This window comes from Bufo gargarizans, chromosome 1, assembly GCF_014858855.1.
Source record: "Bufo gargarizans isolate SCDJY-AF-19 chromosome 1, ASM1485885v1, whole genome shotgun sequence".
Lineage (NCBI taxonomy): Eukaryota > Metazoa > Chordata > Amphibia > Anura > Bufonidae > Bufo > Bufo gargarizans.
In genome coordinates, this window is record NC_058080.1 from 343193867 (window position 1) to 343212208 (window position 18342).

At 42.5% G+C, this 18342-nt stretch overlaps 1 protein-coding gene across 1 annotated transcript in view; it reads left to right on the forward strand.

Annotated features, from left to right (window-relative positions):
* LOC122927160 (protein unc-13 homolog A-like) overlaps window positions 1–18342 on the forward strand; it is a 2447183-nt gene that overhangs the window by 1790897 nt on the left and 637944 nt on the right.

Below are 18342 nucleotides of genomic sequence, written 5' to 3' on the forward strand. Positions count from 1 at the left end.
AAATCAAACTTCTCTGCCCTGGTTCAACTATTTCTTCCAAATTTTATCAATTTTTCCCCTGTCTATCACTCAATCTCTCTGTAACCTGTTCCAATCTGATCAGATTAAGCACAGCTTCCTGCCACTGTCCTACTGTAGGGGGATTTATATTTATCCATTTCCGAAGTATCAATAGTCTGGCCTGGAATAATACTTTATTCAACACCACCTTTAGTTCTCTGTTTAACTCAAGGTGTGCAGTCGCACCCAGTATGCAGAATACGGGGTCCTCCAAAACTTGAATGCCCAAAAATAATGAAGTAATCTCTACAATCTCTTTCCAATACCTCATCAATTTTGGGCATCTCCAAAAACAATGTATAGGATCCGCCCTCTCACCCCTACATTTTGGACACTTATCCGAGGTTCTAACCCCCATTTTCTTTAGCCCCCAGGGAGATCGATGTAATCTATGGAGTTTAAAAAATGGCGACATTTTATGTGAAGCCCTTTCTGAAACCCTAATATAGTTTCTAAGGGCATCGTTCCATTTTTCTTCCATAAAAGATAGGAGATCTTTTCCCAGTTTCCTCTAGCTGATATTATAATCCCTTCTTTTTTTGCCTCCATCAAAATTCCATATCATTTTTTCGTAGCTCCTTTTTCTTCCCCTCCATTAGTGAATTTATATATTCTATTTGATTGTTCTTTTCTATATTTATTTAGATTGGCCGGTATCCTAACCGCATTTTTAGCTGAAGATATTTAAAGAAGTCCTTCAAATTATCGCCCTCAAATATTTGCGCTAAATATTTTACCCCCTTTTTTCCCCAGTCTATATAGGATTTAATCCTTTGCACTTCCTTTAGGTTTATATTTTTCCAAATAGGTGTGTAGTGCAAATAGCCCTTAACATCCATATTTTTTTTTTTTAGTTCCACCCATGTGTTTCCCATTAAATTCATTATATTTTTTTTTTTCACAATTCTTTATTGATTTTTTTATATTGTTTCATCCATGTGTATAACATCATTGATATATCACAAATCATATAAATTTTACATCAATATTTGACAATCATGTCAGGTCATTCAGTGAACATATAACAGGCATATTTATGCTCTAAATATAATTGTCATTTCAACACTATTGAAACATCCAGTTACATAACCCCTCGCCTACCAACTCCCATCCTACCGAACACCCCCCCCCCCTCCCAATCCTCCCCTGTCTCAGCCCAAACTGAAAAGTCCTATCCTGAAAAAAGAAAAACAAACCTAACTGCCCTATATACTCAGCCTAGATTAGTCTACTTTTAGGTAGCCTAAACCCCCCTTTAAATCTTCCATCAGATACCAGGTGGTTAACTTGAATGGAGACATGATACGAGGATACTCTGACACAGATGTATGCAATCAGAAATTTCCTCCACCCCTGATAAAGTTTTCTACCCAGAAGTTCCTTATTTTTTAGCGCTTCAAGCCATTCTAGATGAAATACATGCTTTAAATTGAGAGACTACCATGTCCCCTGATGGGACTTTTGATTCTAGCCATAGCTTCAATATGCAACGCTTTGCCACCATCAGAAGTTTATGGCCCAACACAGTTAGATGAGAGATTCCACCCTCTCTGCCATCACCTGTTAGATTAGGTTGAACAATTGTGTGTGATGACCAACATTGGCGAAAATTTCCCTTTAAATCCGCTGAGGTCACTTAAAATCTTACTCATCTGTGTCCAAAAATCAACCAATAACGGACATGCCCAGAGCCCATGAAACAGATCTGACCCCACTAATTTACACTTGGGGCAGGCCAACAACCTGCCTGTATTACCTTTTTTAGCTGGGATATTGAAGCCATAGGTGGCACGGTGCAGAATTTTGAACTGCGTCTCACGCCATTGCTCATTAGTAACCGCTCGGTACAAGTCAGCTAAACCCGAACATACAGATATATATCTTCCTCACCTAGCCAAGCTTTCCATTTGTCAAAAATCTTTTTCCTATCCTTAGCTCTCCATTTGTCCCTAAGCAAATTATATAATGAGGTGATTGTGGGCCTTCCCGAAGTTTTAAGGAATGTGTCAAATACATTCTTATTCCACTCCCTGGATAAATCCGTCACAAGACTTTCACTATAACTCCTAATCTGCATATAAGGTAAAAAGTTTAACATCTGTAGGCCCCACTTCTCTTCTAGTTCCTGTAAGGTGGCCCAACGATTCTCCCCTTCTTTGAACAGGTCACCTGCCTTAGTTATCCCTTTCTGGAGCCAAATGTCTAATAACCTGCTGGTATCACTCGCTTGAAATCCTGGGTTATGAGATAGCGGGAAGTGCTTGGAAAATTAATAGGACAGTTGAAACTGTTTCCTCAGAATTTTCCATGCAAGGATAGTGTCCCTCAGCACTAGTGACCTCTTAATGGATACGGGAAGCTTCTGCATACTTGTGTGTACCAACGCTATGAGATCCCAAGGTGAAGCCAATTGTATTTCCAATTTCAGATTGGAGTAGTAAGATGTTTTGTTAGCCCAATCAAGCAGATGACGACTCAAGCATGTCAGGTTATAGCCCCTAACGTCAGGGAAATTCAGTCCCCCATGCTCCCTTCTCAACTTTAACTTGTCTAGGGAAATACATGGCCTTTTTCCCCTCCACAGAAATCTAGTGAAGCCCCTTTCTAAGCATTGTACATCAGCATGCCTAAGTAAAAGAGAAATGGTTTGCAGCGGGTATAATAATCTGGACATCCCCATCATTTTTATAAGATGACAACGCCCTATCAAAGAAAGCGGGAGATTGATCCACCTATCCAAGTCTGCTAAAATCTTAGCAATCAATGTTGAAAAGTTCAGCTGATACAGAGAATGAGGCTGCTTTCCCACCTTGATGCCCAAGTATGTAATATGCGACTTGGCCTTGGTGATCGGAAGGGTTTCTACCCAGAGCCGAGTGTTTTTGGTGTCAGGAAATAACGTTAGCAGCTCACATTTTGCCATGTTAACTCGATAACCTGAATAGGTGCCAAACTCCTTAAGTTCCTCAAAAATTTTCATTACCTGTTCCTTAGGTTTATTTAAAAAAAAGAATAATGTCGTCTGCAAATAAAGCTGCCTTTAGACATTTTTTCCCTACACTAATCCCCTCAAAAAGATCAGACTGGCTCAATCTCCTGGCTAACGGCTCTAAAGCCAAGTTAAAAAGGAGAGGGGATAGGGGGCACCCCTGGCGTGTGCCTTTCTGTAAAGAAAAGGGATTTGAAAGAAAACCCTGTGTGTATACTCTAGCTTTGGGATTTACATATAGATTGGATATAAAATTCCTAAAGTGACCAACAAACCCCATTTTGTCCAGTATCACCTCCAGCCATGCCCACCTGACATTGTGAAAAGCCTTTTCTGCGTCAATAGTGAGCATGGCTGGAATCTCTCCCTTCCCCTGATCCTGACTAACCCTATCCAACACCGTTAATACAGTTCGTAAATGTGTGACTGCAGATCTTCCTTGCACAAACCCCACTTGCTCAGGGGCAATCAGAATAGGTAATATGATCGCTAAACGATCTGCCATCACCTTTGACAGTATTTTTTGTGTCCACATTAATGAGGGAGATGGGCCTGTAAGACCCTGGGTGCAAAGGATCCTTCCCTGCCTTTGGTAGCAATTTAATATAGGACATGTTCTCTTTATCAGGAAGCTCTTTCCCCTCTAACACCTTGTTATAAAGATTTAGTAGAACTGGAGATACCAGAGTGATCAACGCTTTATAGTACTCCCCTGTATATCAGTCAGGGCCTGGAGCTTTGGAATTACCCAGACTACGAATAACTGCCTGAAGTTCTTCTATGGATATTTCCGCTTTCAACTGCGCTACCTGCTCTTGTGTGACTGATGGTAATAGTACCTTATCCAAAAGGGTATCGACCAAACTAGGACTGGTCTGGTCCACATATAAAGTTCTATAATATTCTCCCACAATTCTACTAATTCCTTCCGGATCAGTAATCACCTTATTGTCGGAGTTTTTAAGGGCCGAGATGAATTGTGGGCGCCTCTTTCTCTTAGCCAGATTTGCTAATAGTCGACCCGACTTATTGCCAAACTTGTGCAAGATGGCTTCAAAAGCCACGCATCGCAGTGACTCCCTCTCTTTAGTGGTCACGTCGAAGTCACGTCGCGCTTCCACCCAATTATTCTTATTTGCGTCAGTGGGGTTCCCTATAAAAGCCGTATATGAGGACCTAACTCTTGCGCTAGCCTTCTCCTGTTGACTCGTTACCTTCTTTCACATCCCAAACAAATAATTCATTCTTCCCCTCATCACTGCCTTAGAGGCGCGCCAAAATAACCCTGGATCCTCCATATGCTCCTGGTTCGCCTCACAATACTCCTCCCACCACCCTACTAGCTTATTTTGGAAGTCCTCTCGGGATAATAACGGAGAGGACTTCCAAAATAAGCTATTAGGGTGGTGGGAGGAGTATTGTGAGGCGAACCAGGAGCATATGGAGGATCCAGGGTTATTTTGGCGCGCCTCTAAGGCAGTGATGAGGGGAAGAATGAATTATTTGTTTGGGATGTGAAAGAAGGTCACGAGTCAACAGGAGAAGGCTAGCGCAAGAGTTAGGTCCTCATATACGGACTGTGGAGACAAGTAATCCGGGCCCCTAGGAAAATCCTCACTTAAGATTAGTTCTACAGGCGCATGATCCGCTATCACCAGATCCCCTACCGTCGCCTGCTCTACCTTCCCCCTCAGTGTATTGTGCACTAGAATATAATCTATTTGTGACCACGAATCTCTTGCATGCGAATAGAAGGAATAGCATCTTTCATCAGGGTGGAGTTGCCGCCAGGGATCTACAATCCCAGTATTCTGCAGCAATTTTGACACCACTCCATCTCGGTGACCGACACCCAACCCCCCACTGACATTGCTCTTCCTGTCTTCCAGTGTGTTGAGGACCATGTTGAAATCCCCTCCTACAATCTTATTGGGGCAATCATCTCTCAAAATTCGTTCCTCAAGCTCCCTGTAGAATAGTGTATTGCCATGATTCGGACCATATATATTATAAGCGCTATACTGGGTCCCCTGAACCTTCAACATTACATGGGCCCATCTGCCCTGGCTATCGGACTCAGAACTTGACAGTTAAACTGCCCATTGATAAGGATCAACACCCCTGCTTCCTTGCCAATTGCTGGTGAACCCAGCACCTCCATGACCCACAGTTTTTTCATCCTGAAAAAATCCTCCTGGCCTAGATGTGACTCCTGTATTAAGACTATATCGGGTTTCATCTTCTTGAGATGTCTAAGTATTCTCCAACGTTTCTGCGGTGAACGCAAGCCATTTACGTTCCAAGAGACCACCTTCATTTTAACTAGCTGTATCAACTAAGGTAGTAAATCTAGACTGAGCACCACTTAGGCTGTCCTATTAAACTAAAAATGCGTTCCCCCTAAACTCTGAATATCTAAATACCACAAGCATAGAATTGTGTCACAATTACAATCGATACTTCACCCCCCCTTACAACAAAAACGTATAACTCCCTTTTTTCTGTGCTGCAGGAACATAACCGCCACTTATCAGCAGTGACTCGACCCTAGGCTATACCCCAACACCAATCTTCAGTATTCCCTGCAAGAGCCGTCAACTCTCAACTCCCATAGCAAACAACAGTCACAATGATATACTTTGAGCTTTGAACTGTCAAGTCTCTCCATCTTATAACACTCTGAACACAACGGTATGTCATATCACATTACGCAGCTTCTCATGTGTAACACTGGTAGACATGATTAGCTCTTACTCGCCACCATTCTGATCCCTTGGTAGACTTGCCCCCTCTTGCGTTTCCCAGTTCCGATCAGGAGATGAGTCGTCTTCCTGCTTGCCCGAGGAATCTTTTGGAGATCCAGATCCAATATTAAACTCCATACCCCACTGATAGTCCCGACTTTCCTTGGAACGCAATAACATCTGTTCTGCTTCCTGGGGGTCCCTGAAGAAACGTACTGAACCATCATGCATAGCTACCTTCAAGTGAGCATGATATTGAAGTTGAAAACGTATCTCCCGCTTGTATAGTTCCGAACATATTCGACTGAAGTCTCTGCGTTGGCGGGCAACTGCCGCTGAGTAGTCAGCAAACAAGAGGATCGACTGACCTCAGATTTTAAGTGGCCTTTTGCGGGTACGGAAGGCACGCAAAATCGCCTCTTTGTCACAGTAGTCTAAGTACCGCATTATCACTTGGCGTGGCCTGCCACCTGCAGCTGCCTTATTGCTCTCCCTGCGGTTATTCTTATCCGGCATCAGGCCAATTTGGTGCGCTCTCTCCACTTTATGCTTGCCCACAAGACCAAGAGCTTCAGGTAACTCCTGCTCACATATTTCCATCAAGTCTTGGGGTTTAACACTCTCAGGGAGGACCAGGAGTCTCAAGTTGTTCCGCCGAGATCGATTTTCAAGGTCCTCCAGGCGGTCTTTTAAAATGATGTTCTGCCTAAACGGCTCTTGGGCCTCATCATCAGTTCTCTCAAGCGCTTCTTCCACCTGCACTAACCTCTTTTCCACCTCCTCTATGCGTGAATCATGCTGGTACAATGTCTCCCAGATCTCATGCAGGGACTGCGTCAAAGTCTTTGCCAGAGTCTCTTATATCTGGCGCCATGTGTCTCGCCACCTTGATTGCCAGCGTCTGGTAGTTAATTGCTGAAATGTCCGGCTGAGATGGTACGGGTACTTGTTCCCCCACTTGCGAGCTCAGCAGGGTCCCTGGTGCGGCTGAGCGGGAATCCTCCATCTTGTCCAGGTTAGTCGCCTCACGTGCTCCTTTGCCCCCGGTCATTATTCTGCTCCCACTCCTTAGAAGATAACGGTCCATGAACCACTTTGTGCCAGTGTGCAGCAGACTGGACCTCTCATGTTCTAGACTCTGTACTATGCCTCGTTGTTGGAGCAGGGGCTCGATTTCAGTGAGCGGTGTCCGGAGCTCTAGCCCTCCGTGTGCCGGAACCGGAAGTCACCTAAATTCATTATATTATTTCCTGTGCCATTTTCCCCAATGTTCCTGACTCCAGAACCTCTAAATAATTTGTGTCCCCTATCCACCCCCTTTTTTTTTTTTTTAACTCATCCCTCCCCACCATTCCTTTTTAATGTTCCATTAATCTGAGTATATTGTGTTAAGTAATAAAAAAATAAAAAATTTGGAACTGCTAAACCACCATCTCATACTGGAAGCTGAAGAATCTCTCTCCATAGCCTAGGGGTATCACCTTTCCAGATAAACTCCCCCATTAAACTATCTAACAACCTGAAGAGTTTTTTCGGCAGCCACATTGGGGAATTTTGTAGGACATAATTTTTTTGGAAGGAAGGAAAATGATTTTTATTAAGTTCACCCGGCCCTGAATTGACAATGGTAATTTTTTCCAAATATGTATTTTAGTTCTAAGTTCTTTTATTAATTTAGTTTCTCATAATCTTGAATTTTTGTAGAGATTTGTATACCTAGATATTTGAAGCTCTCATGTTGCTCAAGCACGTGCACCCTTGTGGAATTTTGTGATAACCCCTTCCCTAGTAACATCATATGGGACTTCTCCCAATTTATCTTTAACCCTGGAAAAAAATAAAAATAAAAATTATTATATCTATAACTCTATTAAACTCATCCCCTGTATTGTGCAAAAAATAAAATATCATAGTCATACATTAATTTTTCCTTTCCATCCTTATACTGAAAACCATTGTATTCCCTATTATTTCTTATCAGACATGCCAAGGGTTCTATTGCAATGGCGAATAATAATGGGGAGAGGGCATCCCTGCCTAGTGCCCCTATGAAGGGCAAAGGGCAGGGACAAGCTCCCATCCACCATCACCCTGGACCTTGGGTTGGAATATATGAGTTGGATCCATCTTATAAATCCCTCCCCTATACCAACCCTTTTCAATACTGCCCATAAATACTCCCACTCGATGGAATCAAAAGCCTTTTGAGCATCCAGTGAGAGTATAGCTTTTTCGCCAGCTTCTATTTTATTCGCTTCAATATTAAGTAACAACCTTCTAATATTTGCGTTATAGTCCTTCCTGGTATAAAACCTGTCTGATCTTCTTGGATTATACCTTTAATCACCTTAGAAAGCCTACCTGCCAGAACCTTTGCTAGAATCTTCACGTCCGTATTCAAAAGATATTGGTCTATATGAGCCGGGATCGAATTGTTCTTTACTCTTTTTTGGGAACAATGTTATTATTGCTTCTTTCATTGATTCTGGTAAATCACCATTTTTTTGGGCCTCACACAAGTGTCGCTCTTAATTCCGGTATTAACACCTGTTTTATATATTTCAAAGGGGAGTCCGTCACACCCAGGTGATTTTAATGGTTTCACCTGACCCAGAACTTCCTCCATCTCTACATTAGAAATTTCTTTATCCAAGTATTCTTTTTGTATTTTAGATCAGATAACAATCTGATCTAAAATAGTTGTCCAGGTCTTTTTTGTTATATTGTACCCTAGACTTATAAAGTTCCTCAAAGTATTCAACAAAAACCTTTTTAATTCCCTTGAAATACAACCATTTTGGGCAAAGACATATTTAATTTAGTCCTACACTGGTTCAGGCCCTGTGAGATATCCCCTCTACATACAGGGGTTTGATTCAGGCATTTCAAATACAGCCATTTGAAATACATCCATTTTGGACAAATAAATATTTCATTTAGGCCTACACTGGTTCATGCACCGAGTGTCACGAGGGTGTCAAGAGCCACGTCTGACTCAGTTATACCCAGGGTCAGGAAGTCGCAGCGGGTGGCTGCGTGCTCCATGTCTAAATATAATGCTGTTTCTTAATGGTAGCTTTCTGGGTTTGCCTTATAATCCTTTTTGTCTCACTCAGGGATCCGTAGCTTCTTCTCCTCAGCTGTTTCTTGTCCAGCACTCCCAACCTCATTATTCCCCTCTCCCACTTCTCTGGTTGCCAGATATAGAGCTTCCTGCCTGGACTTCTATACTGACCCACTGTCACAACCAGACATCTGAGAAGCTCTGACAGATGCCTTTCAGAACCTCCTCCTTGAGCTATTCTTTGTTTTGGTTTTCAGTTCTTCATCTCGTTAGCCTCTCTCAGCTGTCATGTAGTTGGACTGATTGCATCCCTTTAAATTCCTCCCCATAATGCATTAGTGTGCGGCTTATACAACTTCCTGGAGTGTGTGTGCATGCTGATCCTATTTCCCAGTCTTCTACAAGATAAGTGTTACATTCTTTTGTGATTTCCTGTTTGCTGGATCCCAGGTGACCCTGACTCCCTCCGTGTCTAGTGTAGGGAGCCGGTGGTCGTGTCCCCTCACTATTGTAGGGTGTTCAGGTGTTATACAGTCGAGGTACGAGGATATGCGATCATCTACCATTGGGATTTTCTCATAGGCTGAGCAGTCAGGGAGAGTGCCAGGTCTTATGCAGGGGTCTCCCTTTTGTTCCTCAGTTTTGGATCCAGTGAGTCATGCATTCATTTTGCATTCTCTTGTTACCTGTACACCTTCCATGACACCCACTGAAGCTGAATTGCTGTTCTCCCTGGTTGTTGTACCAGAGCGTTACCCTCCGGATCCCTGTTGGTTGTTTGTTGTCGCCCACCTGGGATTATATGTTTTGTCAGTATTGTCTGTCTTCTCCCTAGTGTTTCCCTTTAGTGTTAGTGGTGCGGACTAGTGTTCCCACCGCCCTATTCACTACGTAGGGCTAATTTAAGGGAAAGCCAGGGTTTTAGGAACATAATCAGCGTACGGGTGAGAAACCCATCTAGGGACGTCAGGGCAGTCAGATGAGGTGAGTTAGGGGTCACCATCTTTCCCTCTCCCTTGGACAGGGCCTTCCTTTTCCTTCCCTTTGCGTCACGTATGTGATCGGCACGCCGGTCGCGATAGTGAGATACCCCCCCTCTACATACACGGGTTTGTTTCAGGCATTTGAAATATAGCCATTTGAAATACATCAATTTTGTCCAAAGAAATATTTAATTTTGGCCTACACTGGTTCAGGTCCTGTGAGATACCCCCTCTACATACAGGGGTTTGATTTAGACATTTGAAATACAGCCATTTTGGGCAAAGAAATATTTAATTTAGGCGTATACTGGTTCATGCCCTGTGAGATACCCCCTCTATATACAGGGATTTGATTCAGGCATTTTGAAATACAGCTATTTTGGGCAAAGAAATATTTTTTTCAAATGACAGTCAAATCAAATATCCAATCATCAAAAAGACATCAGGTACAAAGGGTAAAAGTACAAAATATTACATATGCACATTGTACATAATATACATCCTATGACCGTAAGACATCGTAGGAATTTACACAATAGATCTAGACCTTTATTTATCTATTTGTTTTCTCCCTCAACAAACATCCCTATAAACAGGCCCCCCCCCTCCCCTCCCAAACTTTCCAAGAGCAGGACATCATTGCAATAAGAGCATAACTACCTCCAAATTCCTTTTCTCCTCATCATATCGGCACCTGTTCGATTGATCTCAATACACATTACAAGCAATGAGCCCCAAGAAATATTAAATTTAGGTCTACAATGGTTCATGCCATGTTAGATACCCACTTTACATACAGGGGTTTGATTCAGGCATTTCAAATACAGCCATTTTGGGAAAATAAATATTTAACTCCTTAAGGACACTGCCTTATTTCACCTTAAGGACCAGGCCATTTTTTGCAAATCTGACCAGTGTCACTTTAAGTGGTGATAACTTTAAAACGCTTTGACTTATCCAGGCCATTCTGAGATGTTTTTTCGTCACATATTGTACTTCATGACACTGGGAAAATCAAGTAAAAGAAAAACATTTTTATTTATAAAAAAAAAATACAAAATTTACTAAAAAGTTTGAAAAAATTTGCTAAATTCCAAGTTTCAATTTCTATAATACATAGTAATGCCTACAAAAATTTTAATTACTTTACATTCCCAATATGTCTACTTCATGTTTGGATCATTTTGGGAATGATTTTATATTTTGGGGATGTTACTAGGCTTAGAAATTTGGAAGCAAAGCTTGAAATTTTTCAGAAATTTTCAAAAACCCAATTTTTAGGGACCAGCTCAGGTCTGAAGTCACTTTGTAAGGCTTATATAATAGAAACCACCCAAAAATGACCCCATCTTAGAAACTACACCCCTCAAGGTATCAAAACTTATTTTTATAAACGCTGTTAACCCTTTAGGTGTTGCACAAGAGTTATTGGCAAATGGGGACGAAATTAGAACATTTCATTTTTTTGCCAAATTTTCCATTTTTTACCCATTTTTTCCACTAATAAAGCAATGGTTAACAGCCAAACAAGACCATCTTTATTGCACTGACTCTGCAGTTTACAGAAACACCCCATATGTGGCCATACAGTACTGTACGGGCACATGGTAGGGCGTAGAGGGAAAGGAGCGCCGTTTGGTTTTTGGAGGGCTGATTTTTATGGACTGGTATATTTACACTGTGTCCTGTTTCAACCCCCCTGGAGTAGAAACTCCCTAAAAGTGACCCCATTTTGGAAACTACAGGATAAGGTGGCGGTTTTGTTGGGATTATTTTAGGGTACACATTTTTGGTTGCTCTATATTACATTTTTGTGAGGTAAGGTTACCAAAAATTGAAATTCTGAAATTTCGTCTTTATTTGCCATTAACTGTTGAGGAACACCTAAAGGGTTAATAAAGTTTGTAAAATCAGTTTTGAATACCTTGAGGGGTGTAGTTTCTTAGATGGAGTCATTTTTAGTGAGTTTTTACTCTAGGGGGGAATCAGGGGAGCTTCAAAAAGGCACATTAGTGATACAGCAGTTTACGACCACAAATGTGGCGTTTCTGTAAACTGCAGTATCAGTGTAATAAATATTAAGTTTTGTTTGGTTGTTAACCCTTGCTTTGTTGCCGGAAAAAACGGATTGAAATGGAAAAGTGCCAAAAATAGCTGTTTTGGCACTTTTTTTTTACCGTGTTAATCGGGGGGGGGGGGGGGGGGGGGTTAGGTCATGGGGTATTTTTATAGAGGAGATTCTTACAGACGTGGCTATACCCAATAAGTCTACTTTTTTACAATTATTTAGGTTTTAGACTATATTATCCCTTTTGATACAAAAAAAAATATGTTTTTGTATCTCTAAAGTCTTTTTTTTGTTTTTTAGCCGATTATCTTATGTAGGGGCTCATTTTTTGCGGGATGAGAGGACTGTTTTATTGGCACTATTTTGGGGGCTATATGACTTTGTGATCACTTGCTATTAAAATTTTTGTTATGCAAGGTGACAGTTATTTTTTTGCACTGTGTTAATCTAGGGGGTTAGGTCATGGGGTATTTTTATAGAGGAGATTATTACCAGCGATACCCAATTTGTATACTTTTTAAAATTATTTTAGTTTTTGCAATTTTTTTTGGGTGTCTCAAGTCTGAGAACCAGTTTTTTTTATCCGATGTCAGTGCTAAATTGGGATACAAATTTAGTACTCCATGGAAGTGTGATACTCCCTGAAGCAACCATCAATGGAGAGGCCCGGATGATCGGGGTATGTGTCGCACTGAGTGGTGGTGTCCTTCCGTATCCCCCTCCTGCGACACACACTGCACTTTTTGGGGGTTTGTCCCTTCTTTCCAGTATGGGAGACCACACCTGGAAAGTGTTGGCCAGGGACGATCCGGGCGCCTCCAGTTCCCAAGGTACTCCGGCCTGCTCTTTTCCTTTCCGAAAAGATCAGGGCCTTGAGGACTGCCTCATAGAACTGAAGGAATGTCCCTGTGTTGCCAGTGCTCCGGGACAGCACAAAAGAGTTGTACAAGGCAACCTGTACCAAGTAGACCGCAACTTTTTTGTACCATGCCCGGGTTTTGCGCATGGTGTTGTATGGCTTGAGGACTTGATCAGAGAGATCAACTCCTCCCATATACCGATTGTAGTCGATGATACAATCGGGCTTGAGGACCGTTGCCGCGGCACCTCGCACAGGGACAGGGGTGATGCCGTTACCATGAATTGTGGACAGTACATGGACATCCCGCTTGTCCTTATATCTGACCAGCAACAGGTTTTCACTGGTAAGGGCACAGGTCACACCCCTGGGGATAGGTACCTGGAGGGGGTTGGCCACGTTGATTTTTCCACACAGTCTCACAAGCGGACGTGGATCTGGCAGCGAGGGACTGGAACAAGGGGATACTAGTATAAAAGTTATCCACGTAAAAGGTGGTAACCCTTATCTAGCAGTGGGTACATAAGGTCCCACACAAGTTTCCCGCTAACACCCAGAGTGGGGGGACATTCTGGGCATTGAATACGGGAATCTCACCCCTCGTGCACACAAAACATGTAAGTGTACCCTGAGGTACTCTCACAAAGTTTGTACAGCTTCACGCCATACCTCGCCCGCTTTGAGGGAACTGGCTGAAAATGAGACTCCTCAACCACGACCTCCCTTCCAGGTATATAGGCCTCTACAAATTTGGCCCCAAAATGATCGATGACCGGCCGTATCTTATACAGACGGTCATAGGCAGGATCACCTTTAGGGGGGGGGGGGGGGGGGGGGACATGCTGCAGTATCTGAATAATGCAGACATTTCCGGATATCCTCAAACCAGGAGCGTGTCATGGCCGTACTGTAAAGTGGGGCCTGGTAGAGGACGTCCCCACTCCAGTAATGTCTGGGTTTCTTGACCAGGCCCATATGCAGCACGAGGCCCTCATCTCGGCTGCACTGATCAGAGTCCAGCCACCGGGCCTAGCCAAAAAGGAGCCCGGGTGTTGAGCAACAAACTGTTGAGTGTACAGGTTCGTCTGCTCCACCATCAGATTTAGCAGTGGGTCACTGAAAAAAAAATGACATAAAAAGTAATATTCAGTGTAGTCCACTGTGGAAATCTGGATTCCTGATTGGCCTACAAGTTCACCGGCAGGGTGCTCAGGTGGATTTTACTGGTGGGCCAGAAGACTAGTACGAGCCCCTGAGCTGCTCGTACTAGGCTGGGCCACAGGGTCCATAGCATGGCAGTCCCCTTGCTCTGCCTGGCGGCGTCTCCGCCGCCTTAGGGGATCATAATCGCTAGATAATGAGGATGACGTGAATGACAACAGGAAAGTGGGGTCATCCTCGTCCTCACTGGGACTCTGAGGCATTCGCCCAGCTTGCCTCCTCGGCCGAGAACGTCCGGCGGGCCATAGGGGAGTGGGTGTCTGAGTGTGTATGCGCATGCGTGTAAATCTTTATTTGGTGTGCGTGTGTGTGGGGGCATGGGTCTTCGCATACTTTATCCCTAAGACTAACAGAAAAGAAGAAAAAAACTAACTAAAAAGGGGGAAAAATGTGACAAAGAATTCAAAACCGCTGATCAACCGTTCGAAGTTGATCAGCGATGGGGTGTGCGATGCGCTAAAAAAATGCCTGCGCTGCAAAAAAGTTGTGGGGGGGAGGCAAGCAGCAGCACCCCTGGGTGGTCTAGGGTCACACAGCTGTGCTGTGGACCCCAGACACCCTACTTAAGGTGATGCAATCAAACTTTCTTTTACCACTAACTTTCCCTTTTATATCCCTGCCTAGTCCAACCTTTCCCTATACTTTCCCTAATTACCTGGTGATAAAGATGGGGGTGGCACGGGTGGCACAGGTCGCACATGCAGGCAGAATCTGCCACCAGCCCGCCCTCCTACCAATCAGAAGCGATCCTGAGAGATGGTCACCATCACCACTCAGGATCGCAGGATGGAGACCCGAATAACCCAGAAAGGCAGCAAACCGCAGGTCTGAATTGACCTGCAGTTTGCTGCGATCACCTACACGGGGGGGGGGGGGGGGGTCACAGGACCCCCCCAGCGCATTTGCCCCAGGTGCCTGTGTCCGGAAGAGGCTAATTTAGGCTTACACTGGTTCAGGCCCTGTTAGATACCCACTCTACATACAGGGTTTTATTCAGGCATTTAAAATACAGACATTTGAAATACATCCATTTTGGGCAAATAAATATTTATTTTAGGCCTACGCTGGTTCATGCCCTGTGAGATACCCCCTCTACATACAGGGCTTTGATTCAGGCATTTGAAATACAGCCATTTTGGGCAAAGAAATATTTAATTCAGGCCTACACTGGTTCACACGCACAAGTAAAAACCCCTTCCTCAGGTGCGAGTAGGCAACAAAACCTGCAGCGGTATTTGGTCGGGCCTAATGCTGCTCTACAAATGGTGAGGCCTGATAGATTGAATCACAAATTCTATGTACAATAAATAGAAATGTAATGTTAAATTCAATCAATATTAATAAAATCAATGCATATGTGATATAAAAATATCAAAAGATATAAAAATATATACAAATGAGGAAATAAAGATAGAAATAAAAAAAATAAAAAATAAAAACGATAATGTCTAGAACAGTGATGGTGAACCTTTTAGAGACAGAGTGCCCAAACTGCAACCAAATACCCACTTATTTATCGCAAAGTGACAACACGGCAATTTAACCTGAATACCAATATAGTATATCTTCCATGTACTTTATCATTTAGCTATAATAGCTTAATATACTATATTCAATGTGCTTCCTGTGCTGATGAATGGCTGGAAAAGTCTAAAGCATATTGGTACGCCATAGACTTTTTCCAAGGCGCGGGTGCTCACAGAGAGGGCTCTGAGTGCCGCCTCTGGAACCCGTGCCATAGGTTCGCCATCACTGGTCTAGAATATCAGGTAGTGCCATAGACTTGTAGGTCGAATTGGTCCAGACGGTATAATTGCGTCTAAGGTGGTGTGATATTTGATCACCGTAGTAGGTTTTATTATGTTATAGACGACTTTATGTAATAGTACATATAGATTAACAGAAACGCCTAGGCAGGACGTGTAAGTCCTCCTAGAGCAGTGATGGCTAACCTTGGCACTCCAGCTGTGGTGAAACTACGACTCCCAGCATGCTCCATTTATTTCTATAGAGTTCTGAGAGCAACCAAGCAAGGGGGACATCTTGAGAGTTGTAGTTTTACCACAGCTGGAGTGCCAATGTTAGCCATCACTGTCCTAGAGGATACTGGTTAAAGTTAAAAAGGTTCCCAAATAGACAGCGTACTCAATATATAAATTGATATAGTTGATTATAGTCAGAAGGTCCCACTCATTCTGTCTTGAACATTGTTTCTTATATTGATATTATGAAAAGGATGATACAGCTTGATTTAGTCACAATTGTTGCAAATATCTGAATCATATATATATATATATATATATATATATATATATATATATATATATATATATATATATATATATATATATGTGTATCGTTGTTGGTTTGAAATAGCTACACATTCATCTAGAATAATAGTGGTTGTTATTCATAATAGGTTTATCTGTGATTCAAATAGTCCTCCAATGGATATAATTTGATAAGACTGTTTGGTCAAACTTGTTATGATAGAAGTTAATGGTACTCACAGTTTAGTGTTCATTCGTGGTGTCCCACGTGTGATGACTGAAAGGTAAACTTACCGATGGCTGTATTCAATACAGGGATCCCTTGTATAGATCATCCATACAGCAGGTACATTCCGCTATGTCTTTGAAGCGGTGAAATACTATACCAGGCTGTTTTATCGAAGTCCCGAAATCCCGGCTTACTATTCTATCAGCAACGTTTTTTAGTGTCCCACATGTCTCTGGCTGTACAAAGCTCAGGTGTTGGCCGAGTGTTTCTTCCTATAGAGAGCCGTCTACGGGCTACCGCTACAAGTGGATTACTTCAGTGGAGCGCTTCACTTAGTGGTGCATTGATCGATGTTTGCAGTCATATCTCCGGCTATTATGACAAATGAACAATTATGTCGTCCACACCAGACACGTTTCGGGGACTCTGTCTCCTTCCTCAGTGGCTTCACTTGTTCTTAATGGTCAGCCGGGGGGGTCTGTCTCCTTCCTCAGTGGCTTCACTTGTTCTTAATGGTCAGCCGGGGGGGTCTGTCTCCTTCCTCAGTGGCTTCACTTGTTCTTAATGGTCAGCCGGGGGGGTCTGTCTCCTTCCTCAGTGGCTTCACTTGTTCTTAATGGTCAGTCGGGGGGGTCTGTCTCTGTCTCCTTCCTCAGTGGCTTCACTTGTTAATGGTCAGCCAGGGGGTCTGTCTCTGTCTCACCCTTTATGCATTCCACAAGAATTAAAGGAAAATGGAGATCAAATTTTAAAATTTCACTTTTTGGGCAGATTTTCCTTTTTAATCCAATTTTTTTCTTTAACACATCGATGGTTAACAGCCAAACAAAACTCAATATTTATTACCCAGATTCTGCGGTTTACAGAAACACCCCACATGTGGTCATAAACTGCTGTATGGGCACACAGCAGGGCGCAGAAGAAAAGGAACTCCACATGGTTTTTAGATGCCATGTCCCATTTGAAGCCCCCTGATGCACCCTTACAGTAGAAACTCCCAAGAAGTGACCCCATTTTGGAAACTAGGGGATAAGGTGCCAGTTTTATTAGTACTATTTTTGGGTACATATAATTTTTTGATCATTCATTATAACACTTTATGGGGCAAGGGGACCAAAAAAATTGGTTGTTTTAGCACAGTTTCTATTTATTTTTACAGCGTTCACCTGAGGGGTTCAGTCAAGTGACATTTTTATAGAGCAGATTGTTACGGACGTGGCGATACCTAATATGTATACTTTTTCTCATTTATTAAAGTTTTACACAATTGCATTTTTGAAAGAAAAAAAAAATATGTTTTAATGTGTCCATGTTCTGAGAGCTATAGTTTTTTTTATTTTTTGAGAGATTTTCTTATGTAGGGGCTATTTTTTGTGGGATGAGGTGACGGTTTTATTGGTATCATTTTGTGGGACATACGCGTTTTTGATCACTTGGTGTTGCACCTTTTGTGATGCAAGGTGACAAAAATTGCTTGTTTTGACTTTTTTTTTCTTTCACGGTGTTCACCCGAGGGGTTAGGTCATGTGATATTTTTATAGAGCTGGTTTTTACGGATGCGGCAATACCAAATAAATATGTCTATTTTATTTTTTCTATTTTAAATTATTTTTTTATTCCTTACTTGGGGACTTTTTTTTACATGTCAAACTTTTTTTATTTTACACTTTTCATCCCCCCATAAAGGTCATACAAGACCTCTGGGGGACATTTGCTTCACTTTTTTTTTTTTTTTCACTGTTGATTTCTCCTGTAACTGGGGCTGACATAGTAGCCCCAGTTACAGAAGAAATGCACCCCCCAGAGATGCTGTACAGCATGATTCTGCGCTGTACAGCCTCAGAGCAGGGCTGAT